The sequence below is a fragment of the Kogia breviceps genome, chromosome 3 (assembly GCF_026419965.1).
Source record: "Kogia breviceps isolate mKogBre1 chromosome 3, mKogBre1 haplotype 1, whole genome shotgun sequence".
NCBI classification, from domain to species: domain Eukaryota; kingdom Metazoa; phylum Chordata; class Mammalia; order Artiodactyla; family Physeteridae; genus Kogia; species Kogia breviceps.
Genome location: NC_081312.1, coordinates 166,360,783 through 166,376,617, shown reverse-complemented (window position 1 = coordinate 166,376,617; position 15,835 = coordinate 166,360,783).

Genomic DNA, 15,835 nt, shown 5'->3' with positions numbered 1-15,835 from the left:
AATTATAGGTTTCAAATATTCATCAGTGATTCATGGTCAGTCCCTAATACAATAATTTGTCATTTGGGGGAAACACACATGTGAATAGAATATGCCGTCAATATTGAGTTGGGGAGGAAGTCATTAAGGGAACATGTGATCCTGCATTGACGTTTCAGAATTTCTCAACTATTTGCTCACCCATCAAAGAATATGAAGTGTCTGTTTTAAAGAAATACATTGTTAGATTTTATAATAATAAATTATAACCTAGGAAGGTTTGCATGGATTTGGGGTTTGTGAGATCTCCAGATTTTTCTGTTACAAAGGTCAAGTATGGCCTCTTATGGCAATTAAGCATATTTAAGAAAAGTGCAGGGGAAAAAAAAGATAGTATAAAATAAAAATTAAAATGATCTGTTTGATAGAATGGTACCATGATACTTAGATGTGTCCTCAGCCAACATTAATGAAGACACCTATTTTTTTTTTTTAAGCCAGACTCTTGCTAATAAAAATTACCAGCTTCTCTGAATCAACAGAAGTGATAACAGAGGTTACTAACACCTTTTTTTTCTTCTAACCTACAACATTCACAGCATGGAGCAGTTGAAAACACCGTGTGACAGTAGCTTATGTTTAGTAATTTTAATGAGAAATCTATTTAAGATTGTTTTTAAAAAGCCTTATAAGCAGAGTACCTTCTTATTATTGCTTCTAATTATTTTCTAGTTAAGTACCCAATACCTTCTTATATACTTTCATTGCCTAATTATTTACCTTATTTTTAATATAGAGAAGAAATTCAAGTATTATTATACTTAAAGCACTCATTTTATTAAAAATGTGTTATTTACAGTGTTGGTGAACATCAAGAAACTTTGATTGTATTTTTTCTTCCTTCATTAGTTTCTTTTCAAATCTTACTCATTTTATTCTTCTCTTAACACTTCCTCCCATAGAGTGAGAATAGTAGTATATACCCTAGCCTAGAGCACAGTAAGTGACAATGAATGGGATGGATTGTTAAATCAAGTTGAGATAAGGAAACTTAAAGCAACATTCTTTATAAAATCGGGTTACATCAAATGTTTGGAGCAAAATTAACTGAAAAGATGCCTCAGCAAGAATTGGATGCTTTGAGCATTTAATTATCTCCTGTAGGAATGGATGTTGTGAATGGCTGACCATAGTTTAAACTGTAAGTAGGTCAGGATGTCAGAATGCTCCAGAGAAAACTGTGTCCTTAGGTATATCCTTAGAAGAGCAAGAGCAGGCTAAGATTTCCCATTGAATGTTACATTACTAAGAGAAAGACGAGCAAATGATACCCTACACAGCACTATGCTTGTTTGGGGTATTTTGTAGCTTAGTGGGCAAAGTAGGTGTTGTAAATTCCTAGGATTTCACATCAATACTAGTACTTGGAAAGAGAGAGGAACAGAAGCTTTGATCATACCAGGAAAAGATGAATGTTTCCACATTTTCTGCCTCAGCATGTGGGGTCCTCACTCCATTGTCAGATCCTAAGAAAACACAAAGGCCATCTGTGCAGAAGGAGAGGGTATTGCTGCTGTCTTTGGATCCTTGGCTTTTTCTCTGATAGAGATTTGGGTTTCACTATAAAAGTTACTTTCCTTATCTCCTTCAGTTTTTGACCTTTCGAGGCCATATAGCAGTGGGTCAGTGGAAAGCAAGCTGGGTCACCAACACCGAAAGCATCCTTTTTGTAGCAGCATTAGAGTATATTTTAGGAGACTCTAAGAAGTTCAAAAGTAGTGCAAACAGGACCCAGGAAGAAGCATGTACAAAGTACTTCACTTGACAATCTTCCTCTGCTAAAAGACAAGCCCAGAAACTCTGCAAAAATAACAGTAGCAAACCTAACTTTCCCCATTTCAAAAATTACCATCAGATTGTGTAGATAGTGGGCAAGACTGATGTGACAACCTCAAATATTCCGCTGTCTCCCTTTGCTTTTTGCCAATGGAAAACGGATCAGAGAGTAATACAGAACAAAATTTGGGTAAAATAAAGTATTGCTCATTGCTGCTTGAAATCCCAACGTATCTGCCATTAATAAGAATGAGTCATTAAAGAGAGTTCTTGTATGATGAGTCAGGAAAGGTTAAGAGCTGCTGAATTACTTCCATTTCTGAAACTCCTTTTAAAATGTAACATTTTATTACCTGATGCCAACTGAGTACAGTCAGGGAAACAGCATATGTATGTGGGGGAGAGGAGGAAGGATGGAGAATACACATAGTGAGTAATAGGTAATAGTTTAGGGTCCTTTTCCCCTTTAGCTGGAGAACAGTAGCAGAGTAACCATCTGTTTCTTTTTAAGTCAAACACTTTTTAAAGTCTAAAAGTAGCTGTTTATATCAAAGCCATGAGAAGAGGGTAATAATAATCAGAAGATGGGAGGGCTAGCTCATCAGCAGGAAGCGGGACAAGGTGTTCATTATATTCTTGAATGTATGTGACAACCTGTGCTTTTCCAGCCTTGTATGATGGAGACAGACAGACTTGGCTTTAAATTCCAGCTCAGATACCTGATAGCTGTCTTACCTTTAACAAGTTCACTAAACATTCTAAAGTTTCCTCATCAGTCAGTGGTCATAATAATAGTGTACACCTCACAGTGTTCTTGTAAGATTAAGTGCAATGAAATGCATAAAGCAATCAGCCCAGTTTCTGACCATAGTAGACAGTCAATGGATGCTGCTAGTATATTAGTAACCTACTTAATTATTAAAAAATTAATAGACTATGGTTCAGTAAACATTGGGGGAGCACATATCTTTTCTCTTTAAGGAATACATGTTTAACTGCTTCATCCTAAGGATACGTGAGATTAAGTACGTTTTGATTACCAAAGTTCATACAATCAGAAAACAATCTAGAAAAATCTAGATATTTTGTCAGCTCTGGATCTTTGTCCTTGTTTTATCGGTTACTAGCTGCATGGCCTAAGGAAAATCATTTGAATTCCTTGAGACAGAGGTTTGTCACCTGTACCTTTAACTATCCAGCTAAACTTGCCTTATGTTAGGAGTGCACAAAGAACTCTAGAAATTCAAATTGTTGTTGCTATTATGTAAGCCAACAATAAAGAAATAGTCCTAGTGATGTCTCCTGGGTCTGCTAACCTCTGCTCTGTATAAACGTCTACCAAAAATATTACAGAATACTGGAATATTCTGAATCTAAAATTGTAATAGTTATAATTTCTACAAGTTTCTTTAATCGATAAAGTAGTCATAAAAACTTTTAAAACAGCTCACCTTGAACTGCTTGAGAAGTAATCCTCTTTGAAGAACACCATATACACAACAATATTGTTACATATATAAGTTTGTATATAATAATTTGTTCTACTGACTAGTTATTGTCTGGCTACAAATGTTAGTAGTTACTGACCAGTTCCTAATGTTGAGTCATGAGCTATCAATACTAATGTTGATAGACTTTTCACCTTTGGCTACTTTATTTAAAGCAAATGATCAGTTTTCTTAGCACTCTTTTTTTCTCATCAAAGTCTCATTAAAACTGAGATGCATAGTTAGGTCAAATGTTGGGACAGAGGTGTAATATTCCTCTTTAGGCTCAATTAGTAGTCCCACACAGGTGTCTGACATATGACTTTGGCCTTTTTGGTACCATCTGCAAATCTACCCTGACTAAACTTGTAAATATTAGGGGGAAAAAAAGTATTTTTGTTTCTTGACAGGCTGCACAACCTTCTGGGCCAAAGGATAACAATGTATTCACTATTTCACCATAATAATCAATTCAATTACTAGGAAAATCTCAGGTGTTGAGTAAAATTATTTGTACTTTTGATCTGAGCATAGACCTCTTTAAAAATACTTTTCCTTCAAATAGTTACTTAATACCTCCAGGCTAACTCTCCTGTGTTTTTAATGGATGATTTATCATTTCACTCAAAGCAGTTAAATCCAGTTTCATTTGTAAACTTAAATCTCAACCAAAGCAAAATGAATGAATGGTGAATGAATGGTTTTCTGTAGGTAAAACTGAGCAGCCACTTAGAGACAGAACTAATGCAAAAAGTTAGTGAAAGAAGGCAGCTCATGTGCAAAAAGAATTGTGCACATGGTTGGGAGGTTTCTCAGCCCCACTAAACAGAGAACACATTGCCATTCTCCAGGATTTAACAAAGCAAACACCTTCCTGTCAAGCCTGTTATGAAGGTCTTTGAAAACATCATTCTGACACATCTTCACTTAGATGAATGAATGTAAATCTTAATAAAATACATCAGCAACACTTAATTAAATACTGCAGACCAGTGAAAATGAATGTTGTTATAGTTTGCAATACATTATTTTGCTACTGTTCTCATCACACAGGCATTTTCCATTGTCTTTTACATCAGAAAATGTAATTTCTATAATTACTAATTACACTTTAATTTGAGGCAGATGTTTATAAATGATTTATTTTTCCTCTGGAAAACTCTGTTTTTAAGTAAATAATTACTTGACTTTGGCCCAGGACTTCATATTCAAGTTTAAAGAGCCTCTTTTTTCACCTACTTTCTCCCCCTGCTCTGGAGCTGGCAGGGTGGAAGGGCTGGGTCGTTGCTGTTGGTCAGGGAGGGAAGTTAGCCTTCCACTGACACCAGCACCACACCAGGGAAGAGGAGGCTGGTGGCTGTATGGTGTTTTTACCCCCATGGTATTTGGCTGGAGTAGGGCGCAGAGTGTCAGATGGCACAGGGAGATCAGTTAGGTGCTTTGTGACCACCTAGAGGGGTGGGATAGGGAGGGTGGGAGGGAGGGAGACGCAAGAGGGAAGAGATATGGGAACATATGTATATGTATAACTGATTCACTTTGTTGTAAAGCAGAAACTAACACACCATTGTAAAGCAATTATACTCCAATAAAGATGTTAAAAAAAATTAAAAAAGAAAGAAAATCTCTGCTTTCCTAGTCCTTTGGTTAAGAAAAACAAGCATTTCTTTAGGCTTTTTTTTTTTCTCTACACCCATTGGAGACTCCATGTTGAGGGCTTCTCTAGTATCCAGAGAGATAATCTGAATGAAAAAGAAAAGGAAAACTGAAAGAAGTCATTGCCATCTTATTCCTCAAGTCCCAAAGCCCCTAACCAATCTGCCTTCTTTTTCCCAGTTTTCAGAGTTTCTCTGTGCTTGTTTTATGTGTTATGTCCAGGGTTTCTATGTGTATTTCATGGGAAAAATAGGAATGGATGTGTCTATATCTACTGCACCAGAACAGGAAATCGAAAAATGCATTTATAACAAACATACCAGTAATAAGAGAAGAGTATATTAAACAACTGGATACTGTTTTACCTGTATGGTGTGTTGGAGATGGCATGGAAAATGGTAGCTTACAAATATACCAGTAAATGTGTAAGTTGGTTCAGACATTTTGTAAAGCAGTTTAATCATAGATCTGAAAAGCCTTAATGATTTTCATAACTTTGGATTCAAGATTTCCACATCTTAGGATTTGTCCTAAATAGAGAGTCACAAAGATTGGTATATAGTGATATTTGCATTTACAATAACTAATAATAAATGAAAAAATTACATAGAACTATTCATATAGTCACAAGTGTGTATAATCCTGGTGAAATCTGAATAAAGTCTGTGAATTGTACCAATGTCAAAATCTTCTGGTTTGGGTATTGTAATATAGTCAATGCAGAATGTTAGCATAGGTGGCACTGGGTGAAGGGTACAGGAGACTTCTATTCTCCACAATTTCCTTTGAATCTATAATTATTTGAGAATAAGAAGTACAGAAAAAGCCTTGGTCAAAAGATGTATTCTAAATTTTGCTGCAGAAAATGACTACTACACCTTTTATCTGCTCCATCAAGCCTACACCCCACACCTAAATTTTAAGATGTTCACATACTGTTCACTCACCAATCCTCCTCTTCCCCACAAAGTTCAAATGTAAGACTTTCTCTCCCATCAGGTACTGCCTTCCTAAACTGTCTTCCTCATGCCCATTTCAGTACCTGCAGCTTCTATACCTTGATAACTTAGTCAATCAAACCATATCAAGCTTTCCTTATAAGAAAGGCTATTATATTTAGACATAATTACACAGTAAACATTTTACTTTCTCATTATTTAGAATACATTTACTTTATCAACTTCAAAATGAGGACCATTATGGAGAAGTCTGTCTTGTGTACTCCACATAGAATCTACTTGACACAGTGGTTGAACATGTTATAGTGCTTGGTAACTGCTTGTGGTTTATAAAAGCTTCTATAAAATCAGTTTGGAAACAGAAGATTAAGAAATACAGAAAACAGTGGTATTTTGAAACCTTTACAAAAATCTTTCTCCGAAAGTTTAAAAAGAATAAGGCTACAATCGAGCAAATAGAGTCTTTTCAACAAATGTTGTGGAACAACTGGACATCCATATGCAAAATAATGAATCTTACATCCTTCACAAAAATGAACTCAAAATGGATCACAGACCTAAATGTAAAAGGCAAAAACTATAGAACTCCTAAAAGGTAATACACACACACAAATCCTCAATGACTTTGGGTACCTTTCAAATATAACAGCAAAGACACAATCCTTGAAATAATTAATTGATAAGGTGGACTTCATTACAACTAAAAACTTCTGCTCTGTGAAGGACAATGTCAAGAGAATGAGAAGAAAAACTACAGACTGTTATCCAAAATATGCAAAGAATTCTTAAAACTCAACAATATCCTGATTAAAAAATGGGCAAAATATCTGAATAGACACCTCACCAAAGAAGGAATATACATGGCAAATATGTATATGAAAAGATACTCCACATCATTTGTCATCATAGAAATGCAAATTAAAGCAACAGTGCACTACTACTACACACCTATTAGACTGGCCAGAATTCAAAATACTGACAACATTTGCGGTCGGGAGCAACAGGGACTCTCATGTGTTGTTGGTAGGAATGCAAAAAGGGCAGCCACTTTGGAAAACAATTTGGTGGTGTTGTACAAAACTAAACATACTCCATACAATCCAGTAATTGTGCTTCGTGGTATTTACCCAAAAGAGTTGAAAAGTTATGTCCACACAAAAACCTACTCATGGACATTGATAGCAGCTTTATTCATAACTGCCAAATTTTGGAAACGGTCAAGATGTCTTTCAGCAGGTGAATGAATAAATAAACTGTGGTACATCCAGTCAGTGCAGTATTTTTCAGTGCTAAAATGAAGAGCTATCAAGCAGTGAAAAGACATAGAAGAACCTTAAATGCATGTTACTAGGAGAAAGAAGCCAATCTGAAAAAGCTATATCCTGTGATTCTGCTATATGACACTGTGGAAAAGGCAAAACTATAGAAACAGTAAGAAGTTCAGGGGTTGCCGGAGGCTAGGATAGGTAGGGAGGAATAAATAGACGGATCAAGAGGATTTGGGGGGCAGTGAAACTATTCTGTATGATACTGCAATGGTGGATGCATGTCATTATACATTTGACTAAAACCATAGAATCTATAACACCAAGAGTGAACCCTAATGTAAATTATGAACTTTGGATGTTAAAGGCGTGTCACTGCAGGTTCTTAGAGTGTAAAAAATGAATCACTGTGGTGGGGATATTAAAAATGGGGGAGGCTATGTGTGTAGGGGGGTAGGGGATTTATGGGAACTTTGCTGTGAATGTAAAACTGCTCTAAAAATGAAGATTTATTATTTTTTTAAAGAAAGGAATAAAACCATAAGTATCCCTCTTTTAAAGTCTTTAGCCATAGGGATTTATTAAAAGCTCTAGTGATTGGATAAAATTAATATAAATTTGCTATGGCAGAATTTTATTTAAGTTTTCACTGTATTTTATAAAATATCAGTGCACAGTACTATGTGAAATTTTTGTCTATATTTAAACATCAGAGAGGAACTCTTGATTACTTATGAAAATCTGATTATTGCAATTAGAGTATTTGCTTGAATCCTATTGTTATCAATTAGGGAAGTAAAAACCCAAAGTATGCTTCTAAAATTGTCCACCTAAGCTTTGAAAATACCTATTTTTAAGGTTTTAAAAGAATAAAAGGAAAAACACAATCACTTTAGCATTTTTGCTATTTTATAGCTATGAATCAAAGTTTTAAAATGTTATCGCTTAGAACAAAGTCATTTGTTTCTTTGGTGTGAAAGAGCGACTCTGCAATTCAAACTCACAGAGTTTTTACTGAGATAACACAAACTTACCATGAGGTTAATAACCCAAAACCCTGTTCAATCAAGGTGCTTTGTCAGTGAATAAAATCACTCATTTGATAATCTCCTGAATAATATGGAATCAAAATGTAACAGTGAAAATAAAAAACGTAGTCATGAATTTCTTGTGAGATAATCACGAACCAGAAATATTTCAGAAATAGCTCATGAAAGAATTACTCAAAAAATTAAGAGAGAATTCTTAACCAGAGTTTGCACAACTCTACAGACTCAATTATTTAAACACTGGTTCACCTCCAGGGCAAAATGATTTGAGTTATCAGAGACAGGTAAGCCACACAGATCTGAAAAAAATCTGTTCCCAAATTTCAGAGACAAGTACCTGAAATTTCATGTAATAGTTTGATTTAAACTGACCCACACATAGAGTGATAATGTCATAAATCAAAAGGAACTTTTTTTCTCTCATTTATGATGTATGTCCCTAGGATAGGGACATACATCATATGTATGAAGAATAAGACAAATTAACACACAGAGAGAGATAAATGCAAAAAAGGCTTGGCACCAAATTTTTACTTAAAATATTTTTCAAAATATCAACTTATAAATTTTAAAGTTCTTATAGATAAATAACAAAAAGCAGGAATAATGAGGAAAATTCTGCAAAAGACGAGCAGTGTGTACATGATGCCACCCATTATAAAAGAATATTATAAACACAGTTAGAACAATGTGGTTGGTATTGGTGCACAAATGGTCAAACAGTCCAATACAGCACACTGAGAAGTATGGCAATAAACTCAGGTGCAAGTGGAACTTGAGTATATAACAAGTTTGTATAGTATATACTATTTTATATATAGTATAGTATATACTGCTTTATATAACAACAGTGGCATGAAAATTAGTGGAGAAAAGATAAACTGCTTAATAAATTGTTGTTAAGTCATAAGTATTTGGAAAAAAATAAAAGAAGAATCATACTTTATTTCATACCCTAGTATAAACTCAAAATAGATCAGACAGTGAAATGAGCTTAAATATAGAAAATGAAACTATACAAGTTCTGAAATTAATGTGGGCAATGTCCTTGATAACATGGGGATGGGGAAAACCTTCCTAACTGGGATGAAAACTCCACTGTTAAGCATAATGTTAACTGTAGAGTTTTTGTAGATGAGCACTATTTTGTTGAGAACTTTCTTTTTTTTTTTTTTATTACCAATGGTTATTGAAACTGGTGAATACTTTTGTGAGATTTTTATTTTATTTTTCTATGTTTAGGTTGTTGATATTGTGAATACATTGCCTGATTTTTCAATGTTGAAACAACCCTGCGATTCTTGAAGACAATCACACTTGGTCATGATGAGTTATCCTTTAGAATTATTACATGTACATTCATGAGAGGAATTTCTCAGGAATTCTTTTTTTGAAATGTTTTTGTCTGGTTTAGATATCAGTTATGCCAGCTACATAAAATGACTTGGGAGATAGTCCCTTTTCTTCACTTTTCTGGAAGAGACGGTAAAGAATTTTAATATTTCATTCGTAAATGATTGGTAGAATTCTACAGTGAAGCTTTCTGGGACTGGAGTTCAAGTTATCTATTTCTTAAGAGAGTTTTGGTAGTTGCATTTTCCAAGGAATTCATAACTTTTTAAAACATCTTTATTGGAGTATAATTGCTTTACAATGGTGTGTTAGTTTCTGCTTTATAACAAAGTGAATCAGTTATACATATACATATGTCCCCATATCTCTTCCCTCTTGCATCTCCCTCCCTCCCACCCTGCCTATCCCACCCCTCTAGGTGGTCACAAAGCGCCAAGCTGATCTCCCTGTGCTATGCGGCTGCTTTACACTAGCTATCTATTTTACGTTGGTAGTGTATATATGTCCATGCCACTCTCTCACTTTGTCCCAGCTTACCCTTCACCCTCCCCATATCCTCAAGTCCAATCTCTAGTAGGTCTGCATCTTTATTCCTGTCTTGCCCCTAGGTTCCTCTGACTTTTTTTTTCTTTCTTTCTTTTTTTTTAAATTCCATATATATGTGTTAACATATAGTATTTGTTTTTCTCTTTCTGACTTACTTCACTCTGTATAGCAGACTCTAGGTCCATCCACATCACTACAAATAACTCAGTTTCATTCATTTTAATGGCTGAGTAATATTCCATTGTATCTATATGCCACATCTTCTTTATCCATTCATCTGTCCATGGACACTTAGGTTGCTTCCATGTCCTGGCTATTGAAAATAAAGCTGCAGTGAACACTGTGGTACATGACTCTTTGAATTATGGTTTACTCAGGGTATATGCCCAGTAGTGGGATTGCTGGGTATGGTAGTATGGTAGTATGGTAGTTCTGTTGTAGTTTTTTAAGGAACCTCCATACTCTTCTCCATAGTGGCTGTATCAATTTACATTCCCACCAACGGTGCAAGAGGGTTCCCTTTTCTCCACACCCTCTCCAGCATTTACTGTTTGTAGATTTTTTGATGATGGCCATTCTGACTGGTGTAAGGTGATACTTCATTGTAGTTTTGATTTGCATTTCTCTAATGATTAATGATGTTGAGCATTCTTTCATGTGTTTGTTGGCAATCTGTATATCTTCTTTGGAGAAATGTCTATTTAGGTCTTCTGGCCATTTTTGGATTGGGTTGTTTTTTTGATATTGAGTTCTTTGTACGTTTTGGAGATTAATCCTTTGTCAGTTGCTTCGTTTGCAAATATTTTCTCCCATTCTGAGGGTTGTCTTTTCGTCTTCTTTATGGTTTCCTTTGCTGTGCAAAAGCATCCAAGTTTCATTAGACCCCATTTGTTTATTTTTGTTTTAATTTCCATTTCTCTAGGAGGTGGGTCAAAAAGGATATTGCTGTGATTTATGTCATAGAGTGTTCTGCCTATGTTTTCCTCTAAGAGTTTCATCGTGTCTGGCCTTATATTTAGGTCTTTAATCCATTTTGAGTTTATTTTTGTGTATGGTGTTAGGGAGTGTTTTAATTTCATTCTTTTACATGTAGCTGTCCAGTTGTCCCAGCACCACTTATTGAAGAGGCTGTCTTTTCTCTACTGTATATTCTGGCCTCCTTTTCCAAAGAAAAGGTGACCATATGTGCGTGGGTTTATCTCTCGGCTTTCTATCCTGTTCCATTCATCTATATTTCTGTTTTTGTGCCAGTACCATACTGTCTTGATTACTGTAGCTGTGTAGTATAGTCTGAAGTCAGGGAGCCTGATTCCGCCAGCTCCGTTTTTCTTTCTCAACATTGCTTTGGCTATTTGGGGTCTTTTGTGTTTCCATACAAATTGTGAAATTTTTTATTCTAGTTCTGTGAAAAATGCCAGTGGTAGTTTGATAGGGATTTCATTGAATCTGTATATTGCTTTGGGTAATAGAGTCATTTTCACAATGTTGATTCTTCCAATCCAAGAACATGGTATATCTCTCCATCTATTTGTATCATCTTTAATTTCTTTCATCAGTGTCTTGGTTGCGCTCTCCTCCGTGGCTCCAAAGCACCCCCCGCCTCTGCCACTTGCAGTCTCTGCCCACGAAGGGGCTTCCTCATGTGTGGAAACCTTTCCTCCTTCACAGCCCCCTCCCACAGGTGCAGGTCCCATCCCTATTCTTTTGTCTCTGTTTTTTCTTTTTTCTTTTGCTCTACCCAGGTACGTGGGGGAGTTTCTTGCCTTTTGGGAGGTCTGAGGTCTTCTGCCAGCATTCAATAGGTGTTCTGTAGGAGCTGTTCCACATATAGATGTATTTCTGATGTATTTGTGGGGAGGAAGGTGATCTCTGCATCTTACTCTTCCATCATCTTAAAGCTCCTCCCATAACTTTAAGTTCTCCAATTAATTGGCATAATTTTGTTTATAATGTTGTCTTATTATCCTTTTAATATCTCTTGAATTGGTAGTACTTTAACACCTGTCATTTCTGATATTGTCATTTTGTGTCTTTTCTTCTTTTGTTCATAGTCATGGGCTAGAGGCTTACTGATTTTACTGATCTCTCAAAGAACCAACTTTTTATCATATTGATTTCTCTATTGTTTTTCTTGTGCTTTTCCATTGATTTCCACAGTGGAGTTTGATATTCCCTTCCTTCTACTTACTTTGGGTTTAATATGCTCTCCTTTCTCTTGTTTTTTAAGGTGGGAGAGGAAGTTATAATTTAAAACATTTTTTCTAATATACATATTTTATCTATAAATTTCTCCCTAAATACCACTTTGTCAGCATCCCATAAATTCTAGTATATTGTGTATTCATTTTTATTCAGCTCAAAATACTTTATAATTTCTCTTCTGATTTCTTCTTTGACCCATGTGTTATTTAGAAGTGTGTTATTGATAGTCAATATTGTGTCATTTTCCAGAGATCTATATTTATTTTTGTTTTAATTCTACTCTGGATAGAGAGCATACTGGAGTTTTTTTTAACTTATTGGGAATTCTTGCATTTTGTGATCCCAAATTTGGTCTATCTTAGTAATGTTCTGTATGCACTTTTAAAAGATTATGTATTTGGAACTGTTTTTTTGTTTGTTTGTTTGTTTGTGGCACATTCTATAACTGCCAGCTAGTTCAGCTCTTCATAAATCAAAGATATTTTCACTATTGTCAAATCTTTGCTGTTGCAAATGTGTGTGCTGAAACTCCTTGAAACTGTGTGCACATTTATAAAAGTATCATTACCATGTTTACCTAGAAGTGAAATATTGGATCTGATTATATGCATAGCTTTAATTTTACTACATATTACCAAATTCTTCTCTCAAGTGGTTTCACAATTTTCATTTCCACCAAAAAAATCTTTCTCTTGTGCTCTACCCAACAAAAGATATGATCATACTTTAATTTTGTTAACCAAATGGGTATGAAATAGCAATATATTTTGTTTTATTTTATACTTTTCTAAAAACTATGATAAGTAAATGTCAGCTACATATATTGGTTCTTTGCATTTCTCAGTCATACATTCTCTCCTCACATATTTTCCCTTTTTTAAAATTAGTTGATTTGTTTTTCTGCTCATCAATTTGCAGCTCACCACAAGGTCATGAAGAAATTATCTTGTAGTTTCTTCATGAACCTTTACAATTTTGGCCTTCACATTTAGGTCTATGATCCACGTCTAATTAACTTTTTAGTTTAAAAAAATGTAAGTAGTAGTAACTTTTTGGTAGTAAAAGTAGGTTCAAAAATTTTTATATAGATATCCAATTTTCTTTTATGGAAAAGAATTTTATTTATTAAATTGTATGGGAACCTTTGGCAAAAACCTAAGTTACTGTATATCTGTGGTTCTATTTATGAGCTATCCATTTCTGTGCTATTAGTCTATATGTCTATCATTATAACAGTATCACTGTTTTGGTTACTGGAGTTTTTAGAGTAGATCTCAACCTTAAAGAGGACTCAGCATGGAAATTTCCATTCCTTTTCACGTTAGTTTCTTAACATTTCTTCATAGCCACAGCTCTCCAATGTCCCCCAGTGTCCTTACAAACATAATTTTTAGTTGATCTGTGTTGTTGATATGGCATGAGCATATATCTTAAATAGAAGTGGAATTTCAGTTGAAGATTTCTTGAACAAGGCACAGAAATGCAAATTACAAAAAAAAGTTTGGTAAAAATTCAACTACATTAAAACAAGGACTTGTTTCATTAAAAGATCTGATACAAAAAGGGAAGAAGATAAATTCATCTAATGAGAATCTTTTGCACATGAGCACTAGGAGATATGGAGTTGAAAGTTTGTAGTAGCATTTTTTAAATCATAGAAATTGGAATCCATCCAGACATCACTGATGACAGAATAAAAAACTAGTGTTGGCATATCCAGACAGTGGAATAAAATTCAGCATTAAAAATGAACTATACCCAACTAAGTCAGCATGGATAACTCTTAAAATATAGTGCTATTTAATATTAGGAGTTCACAGTAGTATAGCTATATATCACCGTTATTTCATTTTAAAATGTTAAAACCAAGCAAAGCTATACAAAGGGCATGAACAGATATTTAGTGTTAACATAAAATATTAAACATCTAATAAAATGTGCAAAGGGCATGAGCAGGGCATGCATGAACAGATATTTGATATTTGTATAAAATATTAAGTCAGTATTAATAGGGAGGAATTTTAATTTTCAACCACATATTATCTTCATTGGTGAAAATAGGAATTACTTATGTCTATTCAACATACAGACTACAATTAGAGTGGAAAAGATGTAATGGTCACAGTGTACTGGTTGAAGGATAATTCTATAAAGGTTTTCCAGGAATAATTTGGCAACAGTACTCAACCAATTTTCAATAAAATATGCTTTTACCTTTTATTGCAAATTCTACTCTTAAGGTTTTATCTTAAAAAGAATTTGGAGATACAGAAATGGGTTTATGAACAAGAAACTGCACTGTAGTCTTATTTTAAAAGTAAATAAATAGAAGTATGTTCTACATTCGTCAATTTGTTTGGTGAACAGAACATGATAGTATGATAGACTGTGTAAATGTTAAAACAAAATGAAAGTGATAACTATAATAGAATTTGTTGGTTGATATTATTTCACAAAATCCAAATTAAGATTCAGAAGATTTAGAATTCTCTCAAATGAAATTTACTAAACCTTTATTTTATAGTTCATTGCTATCATTTTGTTTTCTAAAGAACTGATACCAACTGAGAATCAGTAATTTATTATGATAAAGTTATGAATAAAGCTGCTATGAACATTTCTGTGTGATTAGTTTCTGAACATATGCTTTAGTTCATAATACCAGGGTCATTGGGTACAATGGTACATTGGGTGCAGGGTACAATGGGTCATCCATGTGGGAATGGCTATCCCAATTGTGGTATATTAATACAGTGGAATACCATTTAGCAAAGGAAAAAGAAATGAAAACTACATGGATAAATTTCAAAAACATGTTGAGCAAAAGAATTCAGATACAGAAGAGTATTTACTGCATGATTCCATTTATATGCTGTTCTAAAATGGCTAAAACTAAGCTATGTGGTAGAAATCAGATCAGTGGTTGCCTTGGATGGAAGGGGATTGACTAGGAAAGGCCATGAAGGACCTTTTTGTGTTAATGGATACCTTCCACATCCTAAATAGGGCTGAGAGTTTCACAGGTGTATACACTGGTCAAATCTCATTGAACTGTAGGCTTTAGGGAAAAAAAAGAAAAAGAGAGAGAAGGAAAAATGTATAATTTTCCCGGAACTGATATTAAAATCACAACTCTGGCTTCACTGGTGGCACAGTGATTAAGAATCCGCCTGCCAGTGCAAGGGACATGGGTTCAAGCCTTGGTCTGGGAAGATCCCACATGCCGCAGAGCAACTAAGCCCGTGCACCACAACTACTGAGCCTGCACTCTAGAGCTCAAGAGCCACAACTACTGAAGCCCGCATGCCACACTACTGAAGCCCATGCACCTAGAGACCGTGCTCTGCAACGAGAAGCCACCACAATGCGAAGCCCATGTACCACAATGAAGAGTAGCCTCCCCTCGCCACAACTAGAGAAAGCCCACATGTAGCAACGAAGACCCAATACAGCCAAAAATAAACAAATTAATTTTAAAAAATAAAAAATATTAAAATGGTTAA